The sequence below is a fragment of the Manis javanica genome, chromosome 2 (assembly GCF_040802235.1).
Source record: "Manis javanica isolate MJ-LG chromosome 2, MJ_LKY, whole genome shotgun sequence".
Taxonomy (NCBI): domain Eukaryota; kingdom Metazoa; phylum Chordata; class Mammalia; order Pholidota; family Manidae; genus Manis; species Manis javanica.
Window position 1 is genome coordinate 22,676,330 of NC_133157.1, and position 11,707 is coordinate 22,688,036.

Here is an 11,707-nt window from a genome sequence, read left to right on the forward strand (position 1 = left end):
GGGAGGTGTGTCATGGGGGGGGGTCACCTCTGGTGGACTCCTGCCCCAACCGAAGGGCACTGCTCCTCTCCGTGTGGCCTGCTCTGCGCAACTCTAGCCACTTCTCAGTTTTAACTCCTTCTGTGCCTCTTCTCTTCAGCCTGGGGAGGCAAGGGCTCTGTTTCTATACCCCAGGACCTCGAGCGTCCCTTGGGGTTACCCCACTCCCCCACACCTTGGTAATTAACCCCTTGTCAACGAACCTTCCTCAAACTGTTCTGATTTGAGTGTGCCGTTTCCTATTGAGATCCTGACCAATAAAATAATTTTCCAGACTATAGATTTTATATTGTAATTACATTTTTTACATGCTCAACATGGACCTTTCAGATACAGACTAAAGAAGAAAATAAAAATCGTCATAAACCCACTCCCAAAGATAGCTAAGATTTTGGAGCATTTCTTTCCAATGCTTTTCTAAACTAAGTGCTTAGCACTGGGCTCCTGGAGCAACTGTGTAACTATTTCATAACTATTCTGAACCCATTTCCTTCACTTGTAAATTGGAGGAAAAAAACACATTATATGTTTTTTTAAGAGTTTTTATCATGGTAAAACATAAACAGCATACAATTTACCATTCTGGCCATTTTTAAGTATACAGTTCAGTAATATTAAACACATTTGCCATGTTGTATAGCTATCACTACTATTTCCAGACAAAAATTTTAAAGACTTTATATTATTTTAGAGCAGTTTTAGGTTCATAGCAAAATCAAGAGGAAGGCACAGAGACTTCCCATATACATCCTGGCCCTGCACAGGCATAACCTCCCCATTACCAACATTCCCCACCAGGGTTGTCCATTTGTTAAAACTGATGAGCTTACACTGACATCATATTCACCCAAAGTCTATGGTTTAAATTAGGGTTCACTCTTGGGGGTGTACATTCCATGGGTTTGGACAAATATATAATGACATGTACCCATTGTTATAACATCATACAGATATTTTTACTGCCCTAGAAATCCTCTGTGCTCCACCTCTTCATCCCTCCCACCTTACATATGTTTTTTACACTGTTTATATCTCTATGTATATGCAATTTCATTAACACAATGTATCATTAGTCATTTACAACATGCCATAAAGTTGTTCATAAATATATTTCAAAGTTGTATACCATGATTTTTTTCTATTTCCCTATTTAGGTTTTTTATGTTTTTGGCTATCGTAAATGTCACTGCTATGATTATCATAATTCATAACTCTTAGTCCAAATTTCTGATTATTTCCTTAGGTCTTCCAAAATTTTGACACTCAAGTAATGCCCAATATATTGTACACACTAGAGGGAGCTTGAGAGTTCTCGGAAACAATAGTTTTCTGTGTCCTGGTGAAGAATGAAAATAACCTGCCAAGACCGGCAGAAATATTAAAGGCATTTGAGGGCTCCCCTTCACCACTGGGAAAGCTATGCCTGATCTCATAATAAAACAATGTGGGCATTTTCTTCCCAAGCCTCGTCCCAGCTTGGGCCAGGGACAGAGCTCTGTTGGTTATTTTGGCTGACGACAAGTCATGTGAATGCCCAGTGGGGGCCCATGAAGGCCACGCCCAGTCTGTGAAGAAAGGCCACGTGAGAGGGCTCTGAGAGGAGGCCCCAGCCCAGCCCCGGGGCGCCGCAGGCCAGCCCTTGTTGTGGGACTTGTACAAGTTCTCTGCAGCTGTAGTGGCTACACTTGAAAGACCCTGGTAACTGTCCTTAGCCGAGGCTCAGGGTCCCCAGCCAATGAGCGGGTGGTAAGCCATGTCACCAGGGCTCCTGACTGACTCAGAGGAGGTGGGGGCACGCCTGAGCTCCCGAGGCTTCAGATCCTCCTCTGTGGTCCCTCCCACCTCTCCCACATGGTTCCTGAAGCAGGAGATCCTGACACAGGGAGAGCCTTCCAGAGCCAGGTAGCCAGCAGAGGCACGGCAAATGCAGCCGAGAGCAGAGAAGAAGTACCCTGCAGACGTGGAGGAGCCATAGGGCTCTGTGTCAACCCTGTGTCCCCCAAGGATTGAGATGCCACCGTCTGTTGCCCTTGGACGAAGAACTTTGTCTCTTCTTCACCCTGCTCCATCTCCCTGGGGACTGGCTTCTCTTGGCTCTCCAGACTCAATTTGCTCATTTGTGCATGAGATAAACTAAGATCCTCTTTCTTTAAAATTATAAACATATGTGGATAAAGTGAAGGTTCCTGCGGCCAGGATTCTCACCTGGCCCTGGTTGGCTAGCTCACTACACACGTGTGGGCAATACGTCGTTATTGACTCTATATAAAGAGCTCCGCCCAGTGCTCTGGGCAACATGGTGACGCTGCTGCAAGGCTGCAGGAGAGCAGAGACTAGGACAGAGACTGAGACAGCTGCGGGGGTGGAGAGGCCCAGAGGACAGCTGTGCAGGCAGAGGGGCCCAGAGGCAGAAACCGGCTGCATGCAAACTCGCTCTGAGTGGATGGGATTCTAGTGATCGACCTGTCACCTTGGGAATAAAGTTGAGTATAACCCTTTCACCCCAAGAACGTTCTACCATCATTTCTTTGGTCACACTGAACCTATAGTGAACTTGTCTGGGGCTGAAACCCATTGGCAAGACAACACAGGAACATGAAACATTATAAACATGCCAGAGGACTCATAGGACATAGGAAGGCAGTAGATTTTGATTGTTGGCAGGAATGGTAAGCTTTGGAAAAGGTGGAAAACGGTAAGCTTTGAGAATTGCTGTGAGAAAGGTAGATCTAGCCAGCCTCAAGGACCCACGCTGCCAAATGCTAAAGGCAACACAGGTAGGGTTAAGGCTAGACTTTCCCTTAAAAACAGTGGTTCTCAATCTTAACTGCATAAAATCATTTGGAGAGTTTTTAAAACTCCCCCATTCTCACAGCAATCACATCAAAATCTCTGGGGAGAGGCCCCATTCATCAGTGGTTCTTAAAGCTCCCCAGGTGATTCCAGTGTGTAGCCAAGGTTGAGAACCACTGGCCTTAAAAGGACAATGAAAGAAGGCCAAGGCTTTAACAGATCGATGGCCATATAAATTTAATGGCCATATTTCCTTTCTGTACCAAGGTGTTCTATTTCTTTAAATCTTGCTTTATAACACATTCTGACCTTCACTCTTCACTAATGAGATCTATAAGCAAGTTAGAATTTTAATAAATTTAATGAGGAAAAAATACCTTTTATCGCTGTGCTCTGTGCGTTATCCCCATGTGAGGAAAGCTTTATTAGCTGGCACAGCCAAGGTCACCTTTTCTCACTGGGCAGGCAGATGGCTTGGAAGAATGAAAGAAAAGGTCAGAGTTCATCAGAGCAAAAACTTAAGGAGAGCAGGTTGAGAAGCTGGGGGAACGTCAGATCTGCACCGTTGGGGAGGGCTCTGCAGTAGTACAACCCCATGGGGCCAGGGGGCAGCACAGGCCAGGAGCTGACCGGGGTGACATACCAACGTTCAGGAAGCCCTTGGATTGGACTTGGCCTTGTGTTGCTGGCAGGAAAGCCAAAATTCACCAAATCCCAGAGTCTCAAAATTCAGCCCTCTATTTTCCACATCCTCTTCTTTCTTCAACCTCAGCCCCTTCCTGTTTGGTCTTTCAAGGAGGAGTGGGGGGTGTGGAAAGAGCAGGGATGCTGGGGTCAGACTAGTGTGAGTTCACACTAGCTGTGCGACATGTGACATTTTTAACCTCTCACGGTTCTGTTTCTCAGAACTCAGCAAGAGATCTGACAGTGTGAAGTGCTGCTGTGTCAACCCTGCATTGCCCAGGGATTAAGGTGGGATCTGCTGTTCCCCTTGGATTAAGGACTTCACCTCTTGCACCTGGGTTCAACTTCCTGGGGCTCGGCCCCTCCTGGCCAGCCATATTTGGCTTGCATGTTTGTGCAGGAATTAAATAAGTCAGTAAAATCCTTCTTTAGGCTCACGCAAGAGGGGCCCCTGCTCTGGTTTCCCCCAGATCTACAGGGTCGTGTGCTGGTATGCTTTGTCTATACTTTTCCCTGCTGGGCGAACAATTCATGGGACCAAAGAGACCTGCCCTTTAGAACCCTGCTTCCCATCTAGGCCACACTACAGGGGCCAGAACCCTGAAATTCCCTGTCTAAACAAGCTTGAACCTACTTCTGGGGTCTTTGGGGGCTGCTCCCCAGATGCACTCTCTTGCTGATGTACTACACAGCATCTCTGAAGCCTGCTGGGGCCCAGGGCAGCTGCTGGGGAGAGGAGGATAGGTTTGGAGGTGAACAGGGCAGAGACATCTGGTTTTCACACAGACGTGTCCTTTCGGTGACTTGGGACAGAGGGTTGAGAAGTGAAGGGGCAGTACTCCCTGCCTCGCCACCTTTCAGCTCAGAACACTGATTCCTAGAACACTAAGAGTTCTAAATTCGAACTTGGGCTCCCAGGTCATTATGAAAATATTTGTCAATTTAGGAAGTTAGCCCATACTGCATCTGACAGCTTCGTGGCTTGATTTGAACTTGAAAATGTTGAAGCATGTGGCATGCGGTACGTGGACCTTCACTGTACTCTAACTCAGGCCCTGCAAATGTCACGGCAGGCCTGGGGAAAACAACACTAACATTTAGGTGGCTGTGAGGAATAGATGCAAAAAATTCTGAGTGCATAGTAGGAGCTTAAAAAGATTATTCTCATTTCCTTCCATCAATGTCACTTAAAAATGCAGTTGCAAAAGAGAATCCTTCTCTTGGCAGGCCACCACTTTCCCTCCTTTTGGTTCTAGGGTGTAACTTCATGCTTTGTTGACAAACTCAGGCCTTTCCACTGAGACGATGATCCATGTTTGAGAGCTGAGCCCAGATGCCTGTTAGCTGTGGCGGGAAAGTGGCTCTTATGCCAACCAGGAAGGCTGTGGCCCCTTCTGAATGTCCCTGGGGCAAGGCAGCCATCAGTGGGCGGGGCTTCGGGAACCTAGGCCTCCATGTGTCAGGTGATCTGGCAAGACCTGTGCAGAGAGGTGTCTGGGGTGGGACGCAGGGAGGAGGGTACAGCAGCCACTCTGGGGCGTCTCAGAGCGTCTGCAGAGGTTCCTTGGCCTGAGCTCTGCGAATGGTACCTGGGAAACCAGCCGGGCTTCCTCAAGTGGCGGTGGGGAGGGGAGCGAGGGAGGGGAGCCAGCTGATCTGGCACTCAGCACTCACTGTAGGACTCAGAGAAGCCAGACTTCCCAGGTAAACTGGAACCAGCAGAACTGGTTCACTCTGCTTTGTATCTCAAATTTGCTGCCGTGTAATCTACTTTGTGCTTTGAAAGTACCCATTTATTGTCTGCTTTTAAACAGTAGGTAGGAGTCAGAAAATGGCACTGGGTGAAGGAGGACACAGCGGGCAGAGGAACAGTATGTGCAAAGGCATGGAAGGCGCAGAAGAGGTGCTGCGCCAAAGGCCAGTGAAAGATGAAACAGAGTGGTGGGGTATGGAAACAGAAGAGCTGGAGAGGTAATCAGACCGTATTGAAATGGCCTCCAAGCATTCTGATGTGGCTTCATGGATCAAAGAGAAAAATGTACTTAAGGTTATATAATATGATTTCCTTCTCATTAGAGAACTCTCATTTCCTATAAACCTTAGGACATTTTTTCATATTGGTTACTACATGTCAAGGCATGTTTAACCCATCTATCGGTTGCACATCTTGCTAGCTGAATTTTGAATCTATCATCTATCTCTCTCTATTTTTTTAAATCACCATAAATAGAAATTTATTTAGAAACAAAGAAAATGGATTTTTCAGCTACTGAGACATTCATCAAGATAAGTCTGGTGTCCCACTTGGTCCCTGAAAATCACTGTTTAAAGACATTCCTGGAGCCTCAAGACATTGAAAAAATGTTTACAAGTATTTTCAGTGTATTCAAATACTAAAGAGGGCTGTAACTCAGATACAAGATCAATTTTGCTGTCTGTAGTAGCATTATTGCATACTGAAAGATCAAGAAATGTGGGCTCATATTGAGACAAAGTATAAAAGCCTTTAGATTTGTACCCTGGCAAATTTTATCTGAAGGGCCAGGGGTTAGAGAGGCAATAAATCCACCTCCCTACCCATGCTGCCCCTTTATTTATTTTAACTCTATTTTGCCCCTCCTGTTAAACCCAGATTGGCTCATTTTGATGATAAAACACTAGTTCTTTATACTATTATTGGTATAAATGCAACAGTGTTTATTTGCCAAATCCCCGAGAGGCAAAGATCTAATTAGTTTATTATGGCTTCTCTTGGAAAAAAGTCAAACCTTTCAGATGGAAAACTTGGGTCGATATCATCAGTGGGTTTTGCAACAGAGAGGCTGGCCGGTTTGCTCCAGACAGAGCAGATGGTCTCTGCTCCGCACTTCCTGAGGTTCCTGCAAGCAGGGAGGCAGGCTGGGCATGCGGAAGAGGGAGCAGTTCTGTCTGATGATGTGAAGCAGAAGAGTGGGCAGCTTCCACCAGGCTGATGCCCAGTGGCCTCTGCAGTGGGCAGCTGGGTCTGTGCTCCAGACCTGGGACTAGCATAGGGGAGGTGCCCCTGAGGTGGGGCTGCAGGCCCACATAACATGTCCCTGTACCCCCCAGACAGTGTACCTGAGAAGGGGGGCTCAGCTCTGCTGACTGCTGGGCAAGGCCATTAACGGTAAGGGGGTTAACGTGCCCCTAGGAGGCCTCCCAGGACAGCCTGGTACTAGTACATGACGGGGGCGGGCAGTTTGGGTTGGTTTGTTTTAAGCTACAACCTTTCCTGTTTCTCCCAAACTTTAATGGCTTTTGAATCCTGAACTGATCTCACCTTTCAAGCTTCCTCTCCCTTACAGGGACAGGGAAACAAATCGCCAGCTTCACTGGAATGACAGCTATGGTTACATGGCCAGAAAGGAAAGAAAAGGAGGAACCAGTTAACCCTCCCTCCCTGCAAAGTGAGAGAAAACCTCTGCAATTCTCCAACCTGTGAGTGGTGACTTAACAGAGGCAGGCAGCTTTCCTCACGGGACCTTTATTACATGCTTTCTGCTCTTTAGATGGCCAAGTATAAATGCTAAACCATCAAGAGATTTCCAAGACGGGCTTTGTGACAGACATCTGTACCCACAGGGTGAACACAGTGTGACCAACATTTGGCAGGGGGGGTGTGGGAAGGGACCACAGCTTCCTCCATAGTACTTTCTGCAATAATGGAAACAGTCTACATCAGTGCTAGGACCGCAGGCGCTAGACACATGTGGCTATTGAGCACAAGAATATGGTTATGCTGTGCAGGAACTGAATTCTTCATTTTATTTCATTGACTTAAATTAAATTAAAGTAGCCACACCTGGCTGGTTGCTCTCATATTAGCAGAGCAGGGAGTTTGCTGACTTGGAGATGCTAAGAGAGGCAGGGCAGCTTCAATTCCTCCTGGTGTCCCCTTTTTTCTTACTTCCCTGGACATCCAGCTTCTTGTTCATCGGTCTCTGGCAGCTCCATTGCCGAGGCCTCTCCTCAATTAACCCGACCTCACTGGCCAAACTTCAGCAAGAAGCAACATTACGCTCTCTGCTTTGAAAAGACTGAGTGTAGCTTTCTCTGTACAGGATGAGGTTGGCAAGGATCGCTGGAAGCTGAGATATTCCAAACTGCTAATTTGTTAAAATAATTTGGGAAAGTGCTACTTTAAAACCCTGACATGAATGAAAGTGACGTATCTGAAATTTGTGGGAGGCCAAAGTCCATGGTACTGGAAGTTATATTTGCTAATTGTCTCAGCAGTTGTTTATCAAATGGTTATGGAATATTTATGTCTCTCTGTCAGAGCCCTTGGCCCAGAAAGACAGGTTCATTTGCTGAGATTTTTCTCCTGTGATCCAATCCAAAGATTCAGTCTGATTTGTAATCAACTGGAAATTTGGAATCATAAAATTTGCTTTCCCCCAAAAGGTCCACATGATGTTTTCATGACTCCCTTTGCAACCTAGGCAAAGGTGTCATGCATAGGCCTTGCTGAAAAGAGAGAGGTAAGTAGGCATAGGGGACAGTATTGCAGCTCAAGCTACAGTCAGTTGGGTCAGGGCTGGGCATTGACTCCAGAGCAGCCAATTTCATAGGCTGGCCAGTGACCTATGACCTAGCATGAAAGAATGTCCTCCAACCAGATTCCCTTTCTCTGGACTCTAAATTGAAGCAGAGAGAATCTCACACTAGAAATGGTGGGTGGGAGATGAGAGGGTAGGAGCCAGTGGCCTAGGTAGGAAACACTCAGCCAGATGTGATTTTGCACAAATGGGGTAGAGCATTGGGATCTGTGTTTTTAAGATTCCTCTGGTGATTCAAAGGATTATCCACTATTTTAGTTCCATATGTACTTAGTCACCTCCAACAGGACACTTACCCCACACCTCATATCTCCCGTTTGAAACTTTTAACATAGAATACAGCCAGTATTTTGCCCTTGTTGGTAGTACTTCAGTGCAAGGCTTTCTATTTAGTGTTTGCTCAGGATAAATTTGTACTAGTGGGATTACTTGTCAAGGAGATAATCATCTTAGCGGTTCTTGCTACATATTGCCTTCCAACAGGGTGTGTAAATTTATAGTGTCATTGATTAACTGACTATATCAGTTTCACCACAGCCTTGCCAGCACTGGGAATACTATTTGGCATTTCCCCCCTACTCCCCAAATTTTTTTAGTGAATGTCAGAAAGTGCCAGAAGTCTGCTTTAATTTGCATTATCTTTGGCTACAGTTAAGATGGCACTGATATCATGTTTCCATTGGTGTATTTACTATCTGTGTTTTCTCTTCTCCCTGAGTCTGCAAAAGTAATGTCTCCTAGACACCCCCTTCTCCTATTATTAAATCTTTTCCCCTCTATATTCAAAAAACACAACACAGCTTTTAACATCTGCAGTGGCAGCATTCCAAAGTCCCACCCATCAGAAAAGCATCTTTTTTCCATTTTAGTAAAACCTCTATTGTCATATTTTCCAACAGTGTTTGCACACAGTGACTGACACACATACTTGTCTAGTAACCATGACACTTTGATATGTGGCCAAAGTGTTCAGTGGTCATATGAAGATAAGATAACTGGATTAAATAAAATTAAACCAATTTCTTAACTGCAGGATTTTTCAAAGCCTTCAACACTCCTTTAACAAATGCGTGGTGAACCTCTAAGAGAAGAATGTAAGAGACAGCTTTTCCAAACCTCTTTTGCCTGCCATGGAATCCTCGTTTGCTGAAACATACTGAAAGAATGGTGTCCTGAAGAAGTTTGGAGAAACCTCTGCTCTGGCACAGAGGTCACGCCCACACGAGACACAGTATGCCAACTGAGCGGAGGAAAAAAAACATCGTCTCCCACACATACTCCACGTCAGACACGAATACTCAGTGACAAAACACAGTCATATCCTAAGGAATAATTTAAGTAATATATCTGGAAAGTCAGTAAGGATGTTGGAAAGACATTTTGTGGTGTGAAAAGGAGAGCTCAACAGGGTATGTGGAAAAGGATCCCATTTTGCTTAGAAAAAAAATGTGTATCTTATTGATTACTCATCACCTCCATTCCTACCACGATGAGAATTATAAGTTTCTGATGGCAAGACTGTCAAATCATCAAGACCATTCTGAGCATGCTTAAAATTTCAGGATGTGTTTATATTAACAGACTATGTTTTGATTGCACTGTCCTGTTATGTTTTATTTTTTATTTTAAAATGTGTATATTTTTTTGTTTTACCTACAGAATGCTGCTTACTTCATAATAACAATTATGAAATAAACATTTTTATTAAACTTGCCACTCTGTTAGATATTGCCTGAGAAGGTTTTCATAATGAGTACATATTAGTTTTATAATCAAGGGGAGAAATAAAACTATTTGTATTTTGGAGAAAAAAAAGAAGCAATAAGGGAAAACAACATTTGAGCATCTACTGTACCTGATGCACTTTAACTATCTGATATATTTAATCCTCCCAGTTATTATTTCCATTTTATAGATAGGGAAACTAAGGCACAAAACACTTAACTGACTTGCCCATACTTGATCATACTATATGTAGTAGAGTAGGGGCTTTTTTTTTAAATTGTGGTAAAATATACATAACATAAAATTTACCATTTAACCATTTTTAAGAATTCAGTTCAGTGGCATTCAGTGTATTCACACTGAATGTTGTGCAACCATCACCACTATCCATTTCCAGAAATTTTTATCATCTCATACTGAAATTCTATATCTATGAAACACTAATTCCCCCATCCCTCCATCTCTCTGGCCTTGGTATCCTCCATTCTACTTTCTGTATCTATGAATTTGCCTACTCTATGCATGTCATCTGAGTGGAATCATAAAATATTTGTCCTTTTTTGTCTGGCCTATTTTAGTTAACATAATATTTTCAAGGGTTATTCATGCTGTAGCATGTATCAGCACTTCACTCCATTTTATAGCTAAAAAATATTCCATTGTATAGATATACCACATTTTATTTATCCATTTATTTGTTGATGGACTTTTGACTTGTTTTTACCTTTTGGCTGATGTGAATAATGTTGCTGTGACCATTAGTATCCAATGATCTGGCTGAATCCCTGCTTTCAATTATTTTGGATGTATAGACCAAGAGAGGACTTGCTGGGTCATAAGGTAGTTCTATGTTTAACTTTATGAGGAATCACTTAGCTTTTATCCATAGTATCCATGCCATTTTTCATTCCCTACCAGCAATGCACCCTTGCCAAATTTTCCACATCCTCATCAACAACATTTATTTTCTGTTTTGTGTTGTTTCATAATAGCCATCCTAATGGGTGTGAAGTGGGACCTCCTTGTGATTTTGATTTGCATTTCCTTACAGTGATGTTGAACATCTTGCCATGTGCTTAGCAGCTGTTTATGTATCTTAGAAGAAATGTCTTTTCAAATCCTTTGCCTTGTTTGAACTGGGTTGTATTGTAGAATTTTAGGTGTCCTTTATTTATTCTGACTCTTAATCCCTTATCAGAGAAATGATTCGCAAATATTTTCTCCCAATCTGTGGGTTATCTTTTCACTCCCTTTATAGTATCCTTTGATGCAGCATTTTTTCATTTTGATGTAGTCTAATTTATCTTTTTTTTTCTCTTTTTTGGCTGTGCTTTTGATATCATAGCCAAGAATCTCTCTCAATTCCAATATCATGAAGATTTTTTCCTATGTGTCCTTCTAGGAAAACATCTTTGTCAAATGACACAAGTAATACAGTTTAGTAATGAGTCTGATGTCCTTTATTTAAGGGGAAACAATCACGCACCTGGGCCAGCACAGTGCCTCACAAGCGACGAAGCACACCCTGAGGGACCCGGGCAAGAGCGAGTTCTACAGAGTCAGACGGTGCAACACGGAAACGGCGTGATTCGCCAGAGGCCAGGAATTTCCTTATGAGGCCAGCAGGCCCTATTTCCTAGGGTAAGGTAAGCTAGATAAGGCTGAGTCAGAGGACTGTGATTGGTATATGTGAGGCAGTTCCCACAAGCGCAGGCTGACATGAGTGTAGATTTGTGACGTGGGCCAGGTCCCTGAGGCGGCCTCCAGTTTGCAGGTTCCAATATACACACCATCTTTGTCAGTTTTCTACATTTAAAGTTTACAGTTCATTTTTACATTTAGTAAAATTGGTCCATTTTGAGCTCATTTTTGTACACAGTGTAATA

The 11,707-nt window shown here is 43.8% G+C and overlaps 1 long non-coding RNA gene across 1 annotated transcript; it reads left to right on the forward strand.

Annotated features, from left to right (window-relative positions):
• The first annotated feature begins 5,212 nt into the window (after positions 1–5,212).
• On the forward strand, positions 5,213–9,803 carry LOC140844965 (uncharacterized). Its single transcript, XR_012123553.1, has 3 exons — positions 5,213–5,487; positions 6,843–6,975; positions 9,130–9,803. It is a non-coding gene; the product is annotated as an uncharacterized lncRNA (long non-coding RNA).
• Positions 9,804–11,707: the final 1,904 nt, after the last annotated feature.